Genomic DNA, 6,000 nt, shown 5'->3' with positions numbered 1-6,000 from the left:
GGGATGTAGGGACTTAAGGCAGATGAGAGAGAGGGGCAGCTAGTAGGTTTGTGTATGAGTTTGTGGGTGTTAGTGAGTTTAAATAGGGTCAGGTAATTGGGAAATTTGAGTGGACAGAGTGGCAGTGGTGAGAGGAGGCTTTTGAGGTGGTTGCAAATTTGCTTATTTTATTATAGCATGATTTGAGTTTGGATTGTAGACCTAGTTGGACGTTAACAAGGGGACACCATACATGAGAGAGGGAAGAAGGTAGAGGGAAGAAGCTAGGAGGAAACTAGGATCTTTCTAGTGGCAGGAGAGAGGTAGTGGTTATGCCTGAAAAGGAGTCCTAATTTTTGGTGTTTTTTTAATGAAGGATAGAATATGGGTGTCAAATTTTAGATGGTCGTCCATGATGATGCCACGGAACTTGGTATTAGATACTTTTTCAATTGGGATGTTATTGCTACTAAGTATTGAGATGGAGTTTTTGTCTGTTGGGGAGTTTCTGGAGGGGGAGAAGATCATTAGTTTAGTTTTATTTGCATTAAGGGGAAGGTGATTATTTTTCATCCAACATTCTGTTTTGATGAAGGCTAACTGAGTCTTTAGAAGCAGGTCAGACAAGCTGTAAGCAGAGCAGATGATTGTTGAGTCATCTGCATATTGGAAAATTGATGAATCTGGGATGGCTTGGTGGAAATTGTTAATAAATATTTTGAAGAGCAGAGGTCCTAGAACAGAACCTTGAGGGACCCTGGTGGGGGTGTGTTGAAGGGGGGAGGTTGACGATTTCCATTGAACAGCCTGTTGACATTCAGAGAGGTAGTCTGAGAACCAAATTAAGGTGGAGGAGGAGAGGTTAAGGGATGACAGTTGAGTTAATAGTAGAGGGTGAGAGACAGTATCAAAAGCTTTGGACAAGTCAAGAAACAAGGAAGATACAAGTTTGCCAGAGTCACAAGCCTTATTTATAGTTTCAAGAATGGATAGGAGGGCAGTTATGGTACTGTGGCCAGGCGGAAACCGTGTTGAGTGGGAGTTAGAAGGTTGTTTAGAGTGAGATATGACATGAGCTGAGAATGGATACATTTCTCGAGGATTTTTGAAAGAGGGGAAAGGATAGTTATAGATCTGAAGGTGGAGGCATCAGTGTTTTTTTCTCTTTTGTGAAGGGAGATAATGTAAGCTTGGCACCAGATAGATGGGACATATGCTTCTTTTATGGATCTGTTGATTATGATGGAAATGGGAAGGGCCATACTGTCTGCGGATAGTTTTAGGAAGGTTGCTGGAAGATTGTTCGGTGTGTTCCAGCTGGGTTTGAGTTGGAGGAGACTTTTTTATAGTATGTGTGGGGATGGGTTGTAGGTTGAAAGGGGGAGGGAGGTAAGTGGGTGGAGGGGGTGGAGGAGTTGCTTGGGGGCTGGGGGAAAGAGGCGGACAACTTGGCTATGCAGTCTTTGAAGAATGAATTAAATTGAGTGGCGGTGTCCAGATCTGCAAGGTTTGGGTTTGGGCAGGGGCTATTTTTATTGCCTGGGTGGAGGAGGGATGAGCTTGTGGACCAGAATTTTTTGGGGTTAGTTGAGTTGATGGTTTGAAATTTGAGGTAGTATGATTTACGGTCTCTGGTTAGAAGTTTTTTTACGGAGTTGTGAAGCTGCTTGAATTCGAGTAGGTGGTTGGGGTGTTTATTTTTTTTATATAGTTTCCAGGTTTTGTCTCTTTGTAGCAAATAGCTTTATATTTTATTAACTCAAATATTATAGATGACTTTTCTTTATATTTGTAAAGAGAGTTACTGCATGTAGTTTCTTGCTGGAGAAGTGTTGTATATAGTTTTTTGTGCTGCCGCAGTGCGTAGTTGATTGTATTGGTTGTTGTGGTGAGCTTCATTATTGGCATATGTTGGATGCTTATTTATTTATGTTAGTATTTTAGATTTCTGATGCATGTTGTATTTTTCTGGTTTCTTTAGGTTGTAGATTTTGATTTATATGCTAAAGTTGCATATTTTAAGATTTTATTAGCTAGGTAATTTGTTTTTTCACAATGAAGTGAATAGGACACATACAACAATTATTATTTTTGTGTTATTTAGTTTGAATTGGGGGATTGTTTAGTTCTTTCTGGTACTGTCCCTTTGTTATGCATTTTGGAATGTTTAGTGTTTTACATATTTATATTTGTTATATTTACTATGTACATTGGGGATTTAATTTGTAGAATATGGAGATTATTTTTCATTAAAGTCTAAGGACATTCTTTCCCTCTCATAATCTGTGGTGATCTTAATCCAGCTTGTATTAGTAAAATGGTGTACTCAACTTGTAAATTTTTTTGGAAACTGTAATCCAATACAATTTTATATATTTATGTGTTTTTTTCACTTCCTTTTGGGATTCCAGGGTCAGGTTAAATATATTTAAATGTAGATCTATCTATGTAGTTATCTCTCCAAATACATGCATGCGTGTGTGTGTGTGTGTGTGTGTGTGTGTGTGTGTGTGTGTGTGTGTGTGTGTCTTTTTGTGGGTGTGAGTGCACACTAGGAAATAAAACAACTGCAGCTAAATAGTACATCATACAGGGCTAGGTTCCAAAAGAGTTGTTCTAAGTGTAAATATGCCCTGATTCTGAAATAACTGCTCCCATTGTAAGCGACTTACTTTATTGTAAGACCTATCTATTAACAGGCCTATACTGGGGCCAGATTACAAAAGACCTAATTTGAGTCTGCTCTCAGTGTAAGTAGTTACTTACACTGGCAGTAAGTCTTTTGCGACTGGGGCAACAGGAACATTAAGAAAACATGGAAATGATATGTATGTTTGTGACAATGTGAGGTATTGCCAGGATAAGTATGGCAGTGGATGTATAACATATGTCAGCATAGCTAGCTGGAGTTTTGTAAATAATTATATGTCATTTGTATATCAAACTGATTTGTACAGATGCTTGTGCTGAACATGTATTTGTAAAGTTGCTCATGTTAAAAATGTACCAACAGTGAAACCTGCTGGACAGAAAAAGAAGTATACCTGTATGTCAGACTGTATGGTAACTATTGAAACAAATATATTGTAACAGAGGATACTGGAAGAAAAACAGTTTATCTCAGTTCAGCTAACTATGAAAAATAGTTTGAAATCAAATTATTTGGTATTAGCAATAAAGATTGTATCTCACAGGTCTGAATGCAGCCAGAGATGCAATGTCTGTGAAAACAAGGACTAGGAATCCTGCTGCATTTTCCTTAGCATTTAAGTAACTGCTATCCTTAAACACAACTGCTCAATAAGGCAATATGTATCTGTGACCAGGTTGGAGAAGATACTGGTTGCCACATCTGAGGGCAATCATGTCAATTGTAGAATCAATGGGACTATCCAGAGGTTTGCTGTATTTTCCAACATCATCAGCAAACTGCACTGCATAATACTGTCTCTGTAGACTGCCCTGTAATTCATCAGTATCTGAAAACTACAGTAAATACTAACAGGTAAACATGCAGTCCAGGTGAATTCACCCACAATCTGTCAGTATCCACCATGGAACACTGAAGGGAGGATATGTGTCATTACACCTACAGACGGTAGGAAACCAAACTGTAGTATTTCTAACCAAATCAGATGTAGATACTACAAAGTATCATTCAAAAATATGTGAATGGTGAAAAACCCAGTAAATGCAAATTGCAAACACAAGAAAATATGACAGCCTCTTATCACAAATGAGTTCTGCTTTACAGTTTCACAATCTAGACATACTAGAAGCTCACCTGTGGAAAGCGAACCTTGTGATACTGCATATACATGCAAGTATACCTAACAGTTTTAGTACTTCAATGCACACATCACTTAAATACCATTTGTACCATACATAATTAATGAGCTTCATTAGCATAGAATGTTTCTGAGCCATATCTGTGTAAGTTATTGGATCTTTGCACACTTAGCAATCATTCAGTGTAAGTGTTCAGAACTTAACATAAATGCTCAATAGTCATCAGTGTTTGTGTACACATACAGCACGTGTATGACATCCATCAATGAGCTGATACCAACCTCACTGAGTCAAATTTAAAAACTGATACTTCTGCATTTTTAGATGATTCATTCATTTGCTACTTGCAAACTGAGTGGGACCTCAGTGAACTATTTCCTAAAGATATATCAAAAGTTATATTCAACAACATGGAGAAAGAATATGTTCTCTTCATTAGGACTAGGCCTAGCAGCTTTATTCTGGTTTACTAGCTATTCCACTCACAGATGGGTCTATATTAGAACATCGAAGTTTCAAAACTTCGAATGTTCTAATATCGAACCCTATTTAGCAAAAGCTGAAAATATCGAAGCAACAGAAAGCCAAAGTTTTTCTTAGGGAAAGAATTCGGTTGTCTGTTTCTGTTGCTTCAGTATTTTCAGAGCTGTGGTGGAAAGTTATGGATCGGGTTCAGGTAAGTGTGCAATTGAGTGCGGGTTAGGGTAGTTAGGGTGCAGGTTAGGTATGTGTGCGATTGTGTGGACGTGAGGGTTAGGGCAGGTTAGATGAGTTAGGGTTAGGGCACAGGTCTGGTATGTGTGCGATTGTGTGGACGTGAGGGTTAGGGCGGGGTAGGTGAGTTAGGGTTAGGATGCGGGTGAGGTGAGTGTGCAATAGTGATGGACCTTAGGGTTAGGGTTTGGGTTAAGGTAAGTGGATAAGTTATGGTTTGTATAGTTTAGTGTATGGTTAGGTGTAAGATTTTAGGTGTATGTGTGTGGATTGCTGTTTGTTTGGTGAGCTTGTGTTATGTGTATGTGTTTTGGAATGTTTTGGAACAGCAAATTTTTTCCCTAGGAAAAAATTTGCTGTTCTGTATGTTCGATGTTTTCAGCTTTTGCTGAATAGGGTTCGATATTAGAACATTCAAAGTTTTGAAACTTCCATGTTCTAATATAGACCCTCGTGGACTATCGGCTGTGAAATGGAAAACTGAAATTGCCTCCTTTTTAAATTGTAGGAGTGAGTGTTATGGGCCCAGTCTTTTTCAACATATTTATAAACAACCTCCACACTGCAAGCAAGCATTCTACCATCACCTAATATGCAGATGATTCAACCTTAATCTGTTCTGCTAAGAATCTATAAAAACTGCACCAGATTTCTCAGGAATCCCCACTATCTATTGAAAGTTGGTTCTAGTTGCTCCTAAACCCCAAAAAACTAAACTTGTTATATTTATCCCCAAGCACTTCTCTGACCAGAAAAATCTTTTCAACATAACCCCTTCTAATTATACAAGGTACTGAACTAATAACCCTCACAAAAATTCTAAGGATTATAATTGATCAAAAATGAAATTTGACATTCATCTAAAACAAGCAGAAAAAAAACTAAAAGTTGGTACCTGCTATAGGATAATACCATACTTTACAGATAACACTAGGAAAACAATTGACACAACTTACCTACTCCTCACACTTTTGTGTGGTGCTCCCATTTTAAGAATTTGCAAGTCACACAATCCTACCTACTTGAACAATTCTACAATAAAATAGAAAAAAACGCTGCTAATGTCACACAGAGAACACACCACTGCTTAGGTGTAAAACAACCTCAATGGACTGAACTGCAGCATACCCTAACCTTTCCTCAGTTAGTCACTATACACCATCTAATCTACAAATCAGATAAATGCCCCAGCATCAGCAAGTTACTTCATCAGTACTCTACTAATAGGACCCTTCACTCCACAGACATCTATTACTAGTCAAAACATCTAATACGTCTGCAGGTGATTCTCTATACTCCACCTATGTATCAAAAATTTAAACTCCATCCCACTCACCCTAAAATAAACCCCTAACCTCATAACATTTAAACATCTTAGACAACACCTGTAGGAGACATGGACATGTTCACGCTGTTCACCAGGGCAATACCTCAACTGTTTGTTACCGACTAAACTTCATCCTCCAAATATCATAAATATCTAATCACACTTAATAATTGTTATTAACATATTTTCAT

Source organism: Protopterus annectens, chromosome 2.part0 (genome assembly GCF_019279795.1).
Source record: "Protopterus annectens isolate FY-2018-M chromosome 2.part0, PAN1.0, whole genome shotgun sequence".
NCBI lineage: Eukaryota > Metazoa > Chordata > Ceratodontiformes > Protopteridae > Protopterus > Protopterus annectens.
Note: the sequence above shows the minus strand (reverse complement) of the source record.